General features: G+C 45.2%; 1 protein-coding gene across 3 annotated transcripts in view; it reads left to right on the top strand.

Moving 5' to 3' along the window:
- LOC126263671 (homer protein homolog 2) overlaps positions 1-13723 on the top strand; it is a 334081-nt gene that overhangs the window by 142837 nt on the left and 177521 nt on the right. The window lies entirely within an intron of this gene.

Genomic DNA, 13723 nt, shown 5'->3' on the forward strand with positions numbered 1-13723 from the left:
TCGGTTTTGTGCATGTTCTCTCTCTCTCTCTCTCTCTCTCTCTCTCTCTCTCGTGTGTGTGTGTGTGTGTGTGTGTGTGTGTGTGTGTGTGTGTGTGTATTGCACTGTAGGGTTGCAAGAGTCGTTAAAGTCGAATGCGAATCTATAATCTGATAATATGACTCTTTCCCTCTTCCCCCCCCCCCCCCCCACGCGCACACACACACACACACACACACACACACACACACACACACACACACACTGCATTGAGGACTTCAGGGCTCGTAATATTGCGGTCAGCTTTCCACTCACGTTAGATGATTCTTCAGGTAGTTCAAAGCATCTCCATTCCATAACATTCGTATCTACAGGGTGTTACAAGAAGGTACGGCCAAACTTTCAGGAAACATTCCTCACACACAAATAAAGAAAATATGTTATGTGGACATGTGTCCGGAAACGCTTACTTTCCATGTTTGAGCTCATTTTATTACTTCTCTTCAAATCACATTAATCATGGAATGGAAACACACAGCAACAGAATGTACCAGCGTGACGCCAAGCACTTTGTTACAGGAAATGTTCAAAATGTCCTCCGTTAGCGAGGATACATGCATCCACCCTCCGTTGCATGGAATCCCTGATCCGCTGATGCAGCCCTGGAGAATGGCGTATTGTATCACAGCCGTCCACAATACGAGCACGAAGAGTCTCTACATTTTGTACCGGGGTTGCGTAGACAAGAGGTTTCAAATGCCCCCATAAATGAAGGTCAAGAGGGTTGCGGTCAGGAGAGCTTGGAGGCCATGGAATTGGTCCGCCTCTACCAATCCATCGGCCACCGAATCTGTTGTTGAGAAGCGTACGAACACTTCGACTGAAATGTGCAGGAGCTCCATCGTGCATGAACCACATGTTGTGTCGTACTTGTAAAGGCACATGTTCTAGCAGCACAGGTAGAGTATCCCGTATGAAATCATGATAACGTGCTCCATTGAGCGTAGGTGGAAGAACATGGGGCCCTATCAAGACATCACCAACAATGCCTGCCCAAACGTTCACAGATGTCAACACAAGAACCGAAGTCAACATTACCTTCCTTCAATTGGGCCAAATGGCGGTGAATCGAGGAAGTACAGTACATACTGACGAAATTAAAATGAGCTCTAACATGGAAATTAAGCGTTTCCGGACACATGTCCACATAACATCTTTTCTTTATTTGTGTGTGAGGAATGTACCCTGAAAGTTTGGCCGTACCTTTTTGTAACACCCTGTATATACGCATATCGGGTCTACATTTGGCAGCACGTTTGTTTATGGTCTTCATTGCCAATTTTCGTAAATAACTAGGTATAGTAGTTGTATGTTCTGTGCAGTTAATATACTTCAAGTTTTCATCTTTAGTTGTATATGTCAGAAGAGACGAGCGGAATGAGTTTTCATCACACGGTAGTTCCTCAGTAGTCACAATTGTCCTGCTTTTTCTGGTGGCTTCAATATGCTGGAGAGCGTACGAAGGTGTCATATATTACCAGAGCAGTTGCATAACTATCTCAGTTTAGTACCCGCAACACGTTGATTAGTTGGGGCTTCTTTATACCACTCTGTGTGCACATTTCTTTCGGTAGTCTGTGTCTTGCAGTCACGTTGTAGGTGAGACAACGTATAGAGAACGGGTTATCGACTATATCTGATCGTTATGACCCCCTCCACAAAACTCTGCTTTTGAACTCTACCCTCTGTGTCTGTGTACTGCTTACGAGAGGGGGCGGATCTTATAGTTGTACTTTACAGGTTCCTGTCGCCCTAACTACCTAAGGTGGCTGCTTATCGACTGGCACTGAATCTCATGCTAGACTTTCCTCGATTTCTTAATTTGCCCTTAAAACTACAGAGGTAGATATTAAGTGCGTAACATTTTCTCATCAAAATGGGTTCAACTCATCTGTAAACATTCAACTGATCTCTGTTACGTCGGTCTCTTAAAGCAACGCTTTATACAGCTTTCTCAGTCAGTGTGTTGAAGGCTCTGAAATATACACTTCCTCTCAAAGCAGGAATGTGCATCCGTGTCCCAAATTTCTTCTAGTTCTGCAGCTGTCCTTACCAAGTAAGTATGAAAACAAAAAATGGCTCTGAGCACTATGGGACTCAACTGCTGAGGTTATTAGTCCCCTAGAACTTAGAACTAGTTAAACCTAACTAACCTAAGGACATCACAAACATCCATGCCCGAGACAGGATTCGAACCTGCGACCGTAGCGGTCTTGCGGTTCCAGACTGCAGCGCCTTTAACCGCACGGCCACTTCGGCCGGCTAGTATGAAAACAGACATTGAATGAGTTCAGACATGCACTGCTAGGCTCGTTGTCCCTATGGAAGTGTAAAAGAAATGTCCGGGAAATTTAGTTGGTATGGAAGTGTAGCACAAATGCACGGGGAGTGCCTCTGAGCACTATGGGACTTAACTTCTGAGGTCATCAGTCCGCTAGAATTTAGAACTACTTAAACCTAACTAACCTAAGGACACCACACACATCCATGCCCGAGGCAGGATTCGAACCTGCGACCGCAGCGGTCGCGCGGTTCCAGACTGTAGTGCCTAGAACCGCTCGGTCACTGCGGCCGGCGCACGGAGAGTCTAAGTACGTATGACAGCATAACAGAAATGCTCAGTGAACTTAAACGGGAATCCTTGGGAGAAAGACGACATAGTTCTCGTGAAACCCTGTTGAGTACATTCAAAGAACCTGTATTCTAAGATGACTCGACGACCATTATCATGCCACCTAAGAAAGTCTCGCCGAGGGATCATGAGAGTAACATCAGAGAGATTAGGGCGCATACAGAAGCATTTAAATAGTCGCCAGGAAACCACAGATTCTTTAAATAATCTAACTCGCAATTATAAAAGCCCTTCAAACGCCTGATTACTTTACAAATGATTTACGGTGTTAAACATTTGACGTTAAGCATGTAAACGAGTAGTAGTTTAGAAAAGGTCTAAGCGGGAAGTAGTTTAGAAAAGGACTGAAATTGTGTTTGTTGGAAGTTGCTAAGCATTCTCATTATCAAACGCTCGATGAGTATAGTCGAGGCAATCTGCGCAACTTTAGTTACGCTGCCTCGAGACAAACACACAGTTTCTAATTGTAATACTTGCCTTACTGTGCTAAACCTTTAATACAGGTGTAAACTCTTAATGAGTATAGATTATGGGAGCGTTTTAAATTTTTAAATTCGATCAATAACTATATGAAATATTGGAAATAAAAATTTTCCCCCCTTGGAAGCAGTTACATAGGCAAGCTGCAAGTGGGGACGTGCACCATTAACCTGGTTAGTTGTTTACTAATACAGATGTTCCCTCCCTCATTGAGGGAATGGAACAGAAAGAAAACCAATAATATTGAAGCGATATAGGCTACCTTCCACCACGCACTGTACATTGGCTTGCATAGTATTACGGTACATGTATGAAACATTTACAATTTTAATTTCCATTATCGCTCTTTCTCTGCAGTCAAATGCCTGTGCCCATTAATGCTTACGTGAAGGTTCTCTTCGGTAGATGTCAGCAAGTTAACTGCTGGTGGATACGTCGTCGATGTCGGAAAGACATCTATTAGGTATAAAACTTAATTTTAAATTCCATCTACTGTCTTTGTAGCATTTTTTATTAGGCTACATTAGAATTCCAAGTCACAGCTTTATATGAGGACTTTTATTGCCACGTAAGGGTCTTTAATGCCGTGTCCGCGCGCCAGGAAAGCGTATATGTGAATTTTGTTGATGTCTTTTGTGTATTACGTCCCTGTGAAGTAACTCCCATGTTCAGCATATATTGTTTTCATTGATTAGGTGGTTTGCAAGATGTTTCTAAGTGTGATGGTGTGGGAGCTCTGCGGCACGCTGTGCACCGTTCGTGAGTACTTAACTGCGGCCGGTCGCATCTCACGCAGACACACAAACTACCGCGCCACTATGTCTTCCCTCACTAAGCTTTTGCAGACCGGCTTGTATTTCATGGTAATTGCCAATTACCTGGACGCACTTACCGGGCTTTACACTGAGGCTTCCGACAGAAACGCGATATTCCAATTTGCTTGTCTGTCTCCGCATACAGGCGAACGTTGCAGCATTTGTCGAGGATGCTCCGGAGGAGGAGGAGGAGGAGGAGATTAGTGTTTAACGTCCCGTCGACAACGAGGTCATTAGAGACGGAGCACAAGCTCGGGTGTGGGAAGGATGGGGAAGGAAATCGGCCGTGCCCTATCAAAGGAACCATCCCGGCATTTGCCTGAAGCGATTTAGGGAAATCACGGAAAACCTAAATCAGAATGGCCGGAGACGGGATTGAACCGTCGTCCTCCCGAATACGAGTCCAGTGTGCTAACCACTGCGCCACCTCGCTCGGTGAGGATGCTCCGTGTAACGTGCATGGAATGTAAGGTTAATGACAAGTGCTAGGAGCATTGATTGGTATGTTGATGTACTAGTATTATATTGCTGATGCTATTGTCGCAGTGTCTTCTGCCGCACTGTATATACAGTGATGATGTAAGGAGGCAACTCTGTACTGTATTGCCGCAAATTATCACTACGTTGCATCAGCCTGCCATAAGGCGCGGTTCACGCGTGCCGTTGAGGATGAATCATTAGTGAACCTTACAGTGTCCGGCATCTGTGATAAGTATTAGAACTTCAAATGGGAAGGCAGGCAGTCATTGCAGATTTAAGCTGAGCGCTGTAGCTTTCTGGGTACCTTTATTTTACGAAACATCGGTTACTTCACACACGCGACTACAGTCGTAACTGAAAGTTCGACCGCACTATAGCGCTTAGGATTTACGGACTTTAACTCGCTTCAGCTTTTCGCATCGCCAATACACTTTTATTTTATTCGGAGATGAAAGGATTTAGCTTTTCTAGATCGCATCGGATCCTCCAAATCTTAGATTGGAAAAACCGTCTGTCTGGATCGCGAATCATACTCTGCCACTACTGCGTCACTCGTACGCTGAACTGTCGCCGCTGTAAGTGTGTGCAAGCTGAAATAGTGGCCGACAAACTGGTCTTTGCTTCGGTTGCTCAGCCTCTGGCTGTGAACTCTGTGAGTCAACTCTAGGCGCATTAGTCACTTTCTTGTCCTCATAATGTCCCTGCAGAAAATAAACTGTGAAATATGTGGCAGAGTATCACAAGGTGCGATGCTACCTCTTCGAAACTATTGAAAGATTAGGACGACAACGGAGCTTGTTTATTTATTTACAAAATAAACAACTTCTGAACACTGAGGGATGTAATTAACATTGTCGAACTGTGACAATGATCTCTATTGACGGAGCTACTGACTGGAATCGCGCTTAGAAGTAGACAAATTTCGGCGCACTGCAAAGTGAGCTCATGCTATCGTTTACCATCAGTAGTCATTTGGCTTAATTTGGTCGATGGCAGCCATCGGTTGTCTTAATAAACCGATAATGCTTCGTATTTTATTAATAATTAGTAAACTATAATTTATTTGGGAGATAAATTACGAATATTTCCTTGCTAGCCGGCCGGAGTGGCCGAGCGGTTGTTGGCGCTTCAGTCTGGAACCGCGCGATCGCTGCGGTCGCAGGTTTGAATCCTGCCTCGGGCATGGATGTGTGTGATGTCCTTAGGTTAGTTAGATTTGAGTAGTTCTAAGTTCTAGGGGACTGATGACCTCAGCTGTTACTCCTTGCTAACACGTATGGCTTCCTGTACATTTGACAGTGAACGAGAGTCCCCCACTGCCTGACAATACTAAACTTGCCAGCTATCATACACTCGCCACTTGCAAACTTTATAGTTCGGGAACATTAGTTCAAAGCTTTCGATAGCTGACTAGCTGTGGCTCACAACAACGAGCGATATCACGCTGCAAAAGTAATTGGGAATAAATCATAACCACAGTCACTAGAAGGTGCGCAGTAACGTGGATACATCACAGAGCAACATATTGAAACTTGCCGAAAATACCTCACTTGTGAAATTCACCCTCATTGACAAGTTAGTTTTCCTGTAAATAGTTTGACACCGCGTGAACTGGCTGCACGGAGAAGACGACTTGACTTGCCATCTCATAAGTTCACAGATGCATTGCTGCACAACAGCATCAGCGTTACAAGCGCTGAGTCTGACAAGAACAAGCCGTCCTCGAATAGAGATTGCTGGCATCGGTGAATGGGCTTTCCGTAAATACACGGTCCGGTCACGTTAATGTGACCACCGCCTTTGTTCGACGTAAACGTGCAGTAAAGACTCACAGACGCAACACTAGTAGTGGAGGACATGTAAAGTGTGTCGAGGGGACGCGGAAAACAGTGCAGTCGTTGTAATGCGGAAACGGACCTATTCACCTGATGTCATTGCCTTTCGGACCAAGGTGGAAGCATTTCCGAAACAGCCGAGGTTGTGAACTGTTCGCTTGTCGCCGTGGTTAAAGTACAGAGTGTCCGAAAAGTCGTTCCCTGATTACATAAATTGATAACTCAGGCTAGAAGTAAGATACCAATATGAAACTGTTGTCTAATTGTTTACAAACTCTCAAAGTTTTTTTTCACACATCAGTAAACTTCCACTTCCATTGTTGACCAATGACAGCACACGTCGATATGACTTTGCGGTCGAAATGTTATCACGTATTGAAGACGATGATGGTTATCTCAGACGAATTGCCTTTTCCGACGAAACGACCTTTTTTGTCAGTGGAGTAGTGAATCGCCATAATGTGCGCATTTGGGATTCACAACCCCCTGGCGAGGTCATGGAGTGCACCAGAGGCAGTCCAAAGGTGAATGTTTGGTGCGCGCTATTGCACGATCGAATTATCGGGCCATTCTTCTTCGCTGAGGCTACTATCACATCTGCAGGGTATCTGGACATGTTGCAACTGTATGCTGTTCCTCAGCTGCTTCAGCTGCCTTGTTTCAGCAAGATGGTTAGACTTCTTTTTATGGGTTTATGTCAAGGACGAGGTCTACCGAACACGTGTACCAGATCTTGAAACCCTGCGGCAACGGATAACCACAGTCGTTGAATCGATCCCTCCAGTGATGTTGGCTAATGTGTGGACGGAAATTGAATATCGCCTAGATGTGCTATGTGCTACCAAGGGTGCTCATGTGGAAGTATACTGATGTGTGAAAAAAACTTTGATAGTTTGTAAACAATTAGACACCAGTTTCATGTTTGTATCTTACTTCTAGCCTGAGTTATCAATTTATGTAACCAGGGAAAGGCTTTTCAGACACCCTGTATATCATGCATGGCAAAATGGCGCTATCCAAAATCGGCGCCGAGGCAACTGCGGTGCACCAATGGCCATTGGTGACAGGGGAGAATGACAGCTGCGGAGACGTGTGCGGGCGAATAGACGTGCAGCTGTTCAGCAGCTGATAGCCCAGATGAACCGAGGGGGCCACCAACGATGTCTCCTCAACGAACGTTCAGAGAATGGTGCCGCGTATGGGCCTCCACAACAGGCTCTTGGTTCAGGCACCCACGCTGACTGCTGTTCTTGGGCGACGAAGGCTGGAATTTGCGCGCCACTACTGCAACTAGACGTGCACTGAATGGTGACACGTGGCCTTTTCAAATGAATAGCCTTTTTTATGCTCCATAGGACACATGGCCGTTAGCGGCACGGCCTGAAACTTTCGAAACAAAATACCCTGCAACAATCGTCGAAACGGTTCAGGTCGGAGGGCATTCCGTATACTGGATCAGCACCAGTAGCCATCTATCCTTCGGGACCATCTCCACTCCTACAAGCAGTTCCCCCCCCCCCCTCCCCCCTCGGCGCGATGGCATGTACCAGCAAGACAATGCAACATTTCACACAGCTCGCAGTGTACGCGCGTGGTTCGAAGAGCACCAAGATGAGTTTACCGTACTCCGCTGCCCACCAAACTCCCCGGATTTAAATCCAGTTGAGAATCTGTGGGACTATCTCGATCGGATTGTTCGCGCCTTGGGTCCTCATCCGAGAAACCTGGCACAGCTGGCCACGGCATGGCTCAACATCCCTGTCGGTACCTTCCAGAACCTCAGTGGCTCTTCTGCACATCTCGAAGCGGTGTGCGCTGCAAAAGGTGGTTATTCAGGCTTTTGACAGGGGTCACGTTAATGTGACTCGACAGTGTATTATTATGAAGGAAGTATCAGGACAGTTATGTAGTTGTGAGAGTCGAGGGGCATGAAAGGGAAGCAGTGGTTTGGAAGGGAGTGAGACAGGGTTGTAGCCTGTCCCGGATGTTATTCAATCTGTATATTGAGCAAGCAGTAAAGGAAACAAAAGGAAAATTCGGAGTAGGTATTAAAATCCATGGAGAAGAAATAAAAACTTTGAGGTTCGCCGATGACATTGTAATTCTGTCAGACAGCAAAGGACTTGGAAGAGCAGTTGAACGGAATGGATGGTGTCTTGAAGGGAGGATACAAAGTGAACATCAACAAAAGTAAAACGAGGATAATGGAATGTAGTTGAATTAAGTCGGGTGACGCTGAGGGAATTAGATTAGGAAACGAGGCACTTAAAGTAGTAAAGGAGTTTTGCTATTTGGGGAGCAAAATAACTGATGATGGTCGAAGTAGAGAGGATATAAAATGTAGACTGGCAATGGCAAGGAAAGCGTTTCTGAAGAAGAGAAATTTGTTAACATCGAGTATAGATTTAAATGTCAGGAAGTCGTTTCTGAAAGTATTTGTATGGAGTGTAGCCATGTATGGAAGTGAAACATGGACGATAACCAGTTTGGACAAGAAGAGAATAGAAGCTTTCGAAATGTGGTGCTACAGAAGAATGCTGAAGATAAGGTGGGTAGATCACGTAACTAACGAGGAGGTATTGAATAGGATTGGGGAGAAGAGAAGTTTGTGGCACAACTTGACAAGAAGAAGGGACCGGTTGGTAGGACATGTTCTGAGGCATCAAGGGATCACAAATTTAGCATTGGAGGGCAGTGTGGAGGGTAAAAATCGTAGAGGGAGACCAAGAGATGAATACACTAAGCAGATTCAGAAGGATGTAGGTTGCAGTAAGTTCTGGGAGATGAAGGAGCTTGCACAGGATAGAGTAGGATGGAGAGCTGTATCCAACCCAACATCAACATCAGGACAGGGCCTTCGGATAGGCTGCGCCCTGTTTGTCCTCCCCCTCGTTCTCCTCCCCCACACCACCACCATCCTCGCACCATTCCCTTCTGCTGTCCACTTCTTCACGCCGGATATTGCTTCTCTGACGATAGCTGCTGAATACTAACAAAGCGGAAAAAAGTAAATTCCCTCTTTGATCCCGCAGCGAGTGTCCCTTCAAAGGATTGTTTGTTGAAACGGTAGCGGAACGTGGTATCGGTCGTGCGAAAAGGTGCATGCGGTCAGAGAAGAGCTTTACGTGGAGCACGCTCTTGAAGATACCACCAGAGGCGGAAACTACTTGTGAGAACAAAGAGATGATGTGCCTGTGCTGATGCCGTTGTACGTCGCCATTGTCCGGCGTCGACGTGACTCTCCTCATTAATTCACGGCTCAGCCGTGGCTCTCGCGTGATGGCGATGCGGACGTTAGCGAACTGCTGGCTTGTATGGTCTACTCTCGTGTATGTGACAGGAAGAGTAAATGGCTCTTGAATTACTTCGTTCTGTTTACTAAGAGTTCTTTAGAAAACTTGCAAACTCTTGTGGCAATTTCTGTTTGCGGTAGTCTTTATTGCTCACATTTATTATTTGCTGAGTAACATGGTTCTTTCCGCTCCACTATCGAACTAGTAACGAGGAAAAATCTGAACACGTGAAAGCTTTTTTTTACTTTCCGGGCAAGTTAGAAAACAACGCTTGCACTTCCATGTGCAACCCTTTTTACGCCTGTTACAGCATGCAGTCTGATGATTGAAGCATTTTTCTGGCATTCTTTGCAGCGACCGCAATGTTACAGTTTTTGCACGGTTGTATATTCCCCGTACAAGCGGGCTGCTCATGCGTAAGGTAACAACTCTTAAACATATGCGGGGACGGCTGTTAGCGCCGTGGTATCCCGATATTGGCCAAGCATTGTCGTGGCCGCAAGTTTAGCTGCAAAATGCGATAGAAACGCTCTTATTAACTTCTTTAACTACGACTAATGATATGGAACGTCTGTAGCGCAGAACAAGACATTATTACTGCGCAGATAGCAAGTTTCACATCCTTACAGCCAGATGTATGCCTTGAAGAAACTGCGAAATATCATCTTACCTGCGTTGCTGCCTCTGGATCACGGGGTCCCGGGTTCGATTCCAGGCAGGGTTGGGGATTTTCTATGCCCCGGGACTGGGTGTTTGTGTTGTCCTCATCATTTCATCATCATTTGTGATAGTGGCTCGAATGGATTGCGTGTAAATTAGACTGTGTAAAAAATTGGGACTTCTTACGGGCGTTGATGACCGAACAGTTGAGCGCCCCACAAACTAATAATAATAATAATAATAATAATAATAATTATTATATAATTGTACTACTGACAATGCTGTTGTTATCAATACTTTCACAACTGCATGATACTAAATTTTACCATATGTATCAGTGAGGAACGTGAATTCCTTTGTCTTTTATCTGTTTCCATCTCGTTCGTCACCGATCTATTTTTGGAAGCAGATTATTATTTTGTTCGCATCTGCTCTTTACTTGTGACCTGCCACCTACGGACTGAGAGAGATCGTATCGATTCTAGACATTAAAAAACTCGTAACTCCATCTGTCTGTTAGTGCAGGTATCACACTACTGTATGTTAACTCTGGAGCCCTTCTTAAGATTGGCAACACGACCAGTGCTTTCTTTCAGTAGGGTATGAATGCATTACTCTGGGGTATTATATTCTGCCTTACGGATCAGGGGGTCAACCTGTTGTAGGTACTGCTCAACAAACTGTTATTTCAGAGGACTTGTGCTGAAAGCGGTTAATAATTTCACTGCGCCAGAACAACGAATGGAATCGATCTTCCATAGTAGACACTCTTTCATTCAGTGCTTTGACTATCAGCATAAATTACATCCTCTCGGCACCGAATACTTTCTGGTAGAAAGCCCCGTCTGTGAAGAGCACTGCCTGCAAAAATTTGTGTGGTGAATTCAAGTAATTCTTCTTATTTAACCTTTGCATCAAACACTTAGGAGTGATAAAGTTCTGAGGAACAACTTTTGTTAAAACCAAAATGTTTGCTGAAGCTTTCTGGTGACACAAGGTGTCCTGCAGTATTGGTTATGCTCCTGACAGGCTGCAGGACATAGGCACTCAGCTGCTTTGTGTGTTGCCTATAATCTAATCTTCTGCTCTGCGTGAATGGGGGTAAGATCAAGAGTTCCTGTTTCGTTTCTAAAATACCTTTGTCCTCACAGAGACGCTCTTGTTAAGGTTTTCCTGTTTAAAATCACTATATCAATTTACTGGGTGGATAGTATGGATACATCGTACCTGGTTGGTAGACCATGCTGGTTTGGTGTAACCTCGTCATCCCGAGGCCAGCGCATTCAGTAAAAAGATGCATACTGTCTCTGGAAAACGTTAGCAAATATTTTGTCTCTAACAAAAGTTGTTCCACATGACTTGATGTATCACCCCTAGACTTCTGATACAAATACTTTGGAACATGCTTTGTGTTTATAGAGATCTATCGTCGTGAAGTAACGCCACATCTCGCTGTAACAAGCCTAGCACGATGCCCGTCCTACACGATATCCCCTTTTTCCGTATTCCACGCCTCGGAAACAACAAAGCTCACTATTAGTGTGCGGTTTATAGCTGTCCTGCCGACCGAACTGAGTACTCCGTCTACTGTGTGAACTGAGTGCTCCGTCTACTGTGTGGTGTCTGGTCATTATATTTACTTCCTTTTTCAGTTGGTGGTGCTATGACTCTTTATAGTATATGAAAAAATGGTATGCCTAGACTTACGGATCACATTACTGAAACTAATAAGAAGAAAATCTGTTACAAGGACATGGATCCGTAAACCGCTTAAATTCCAGGCTTCAAATCATTTTCAATAACTTTTTATAGTGTGTAAGTGAGGGCAACATACAAGAAGAGTTCATACCAGCACATCACATGGAACTCTTACTTGTACGAAAAAGTTTAAAATGCCACCAGCACCGACATCAGCCCACCTTCAATCTGAATCCGGGTTTCCCTGACGAATCACCGTGTTTCACAAGAATATTGTGCATCTGGTACCGGCGTTTGATACATAAGTATTGTATTGTATGTTAACCGGGGACCTAGAAACGACGGAGTGCTCCGTCCCCGCCGCAGCCGCAGTGGTCCGCAACCCCACGACGACTACCGCAGTCCACTTCACACCTCCGCTGCCCCACACCGAACCCAGGGTTATTGTGCGATTCGGCCCCCGGTGGACCCCCCAGGGATCGTCTCACACTAAGCGAGTGTAAGCCCTATGTTTGCGTGGTAGAGTAATGGTGGTGCACGCGTACGTGGAGAACTTGTTTGCGCAACCGACATAGTGTAACTGAGGCGGAATAAGGGGAACCAGCCCGCATTCGCCGAGGCAGATGGAAAACCGCCTAAAAACCATCCACAGACTGGCCGGCTCACCGGACCTCGACACAAGTCCGCAGGGCGGATTCGTGCCGGGGACCAGGCGCTCCTTCCCGCCCGGAAAGCCGTGCATTAGACCGTACGGCCAACCGGGCGGGCTGATACGTAAGTAGTATCAAATGCCCTCCATAAATGAAAGTTTTTAACGCTTCGGCCCAGGGAACGTAGAGACCAGAGAACTCATCCACCTCTTAATATATATCGGTCACAGAAACTTTTTTTTTTGTGTTTAAGCCAACTTGCATTAACACTGAAATCATCAGCAGCTCCGTCATACATAAGTACATATTCCATCGCACTGAAGAAAGAAGAATTTGTCTCCCGATAGTTAAGGTGGTATCAAGAGTTGTAAGGACTGAACTGTAACGCGGAAATAAAGCGCCTCCGGACCCATGTCCATAGCTGGTGTCTCTCCTGATGAGCCGTCAGCCGTATTTTCTCCGTTGTTTCGGCAGATATTTGCAGTTGTGTTTTTGCAACGTGCAGCTGGTGTCAGCCCAAACAAATCCTGCTCATCACGTCTTTCATACGACGCCTAGCGTCGAGGGGAAAGCGTCGGTTCGTTTTCCATTACACACTAAATGATTTTCAAATGTGAATTTTACGTACCCTTTAGACAAAGCGCTCCCAAAGAAATATATCGTTTTATTCATTTTATATTTATGTTTAAACAGTAAAACACGAAAACTAATTGTTTCTCCGGTAATGACTGACCAGCACGCTTCTGCATGGCGGCAAGAGTCAGCGCGAGCCATGGCGGTGCTGTCGCTGCTCGAGTATTCGTTATATCTCGTGTTTTACTGTTCCTATAAATGCATATCGGTAAAACGAATATTACAATAGACTAGATCGGGGCCGCTCTGTCGAACAGGTACGAAAAATTCCACTTTAAAAACCATTTTGTTTGCAACGGGAAACAAACTGAAACTTTCCATCGACGCTGAATGTGGCATGAAAGACATGAGCAGCAGAATTTGTTTGGGTTGACTCCAGATACACATTGCAAAAATAAAATTGCAAATACCTGCCGAAACACTGGAGAAATTGCGCCTAACTACTCGCGGGAGAGAGAACCTGCGTGTAAAGAACACGCCCCGAAAGTTTTGCCGCACTCTGAAGTGT

This window comes from Schistocerca nitens, chromosome 6, assembly GCF_023898315.1.
Source record: "Schistocerca nitens isolate TAMUIC-IGC-003100 chromosome 6, iqSchNite1.1, whole genome shotgun sequence".
Classification (NCBI taxonomy): Eukaryota; Metazoa; Arthropoda; class Insecta; order Orthoptera; family Acrididae; genus Schistocerca; species Schistocerca nitens.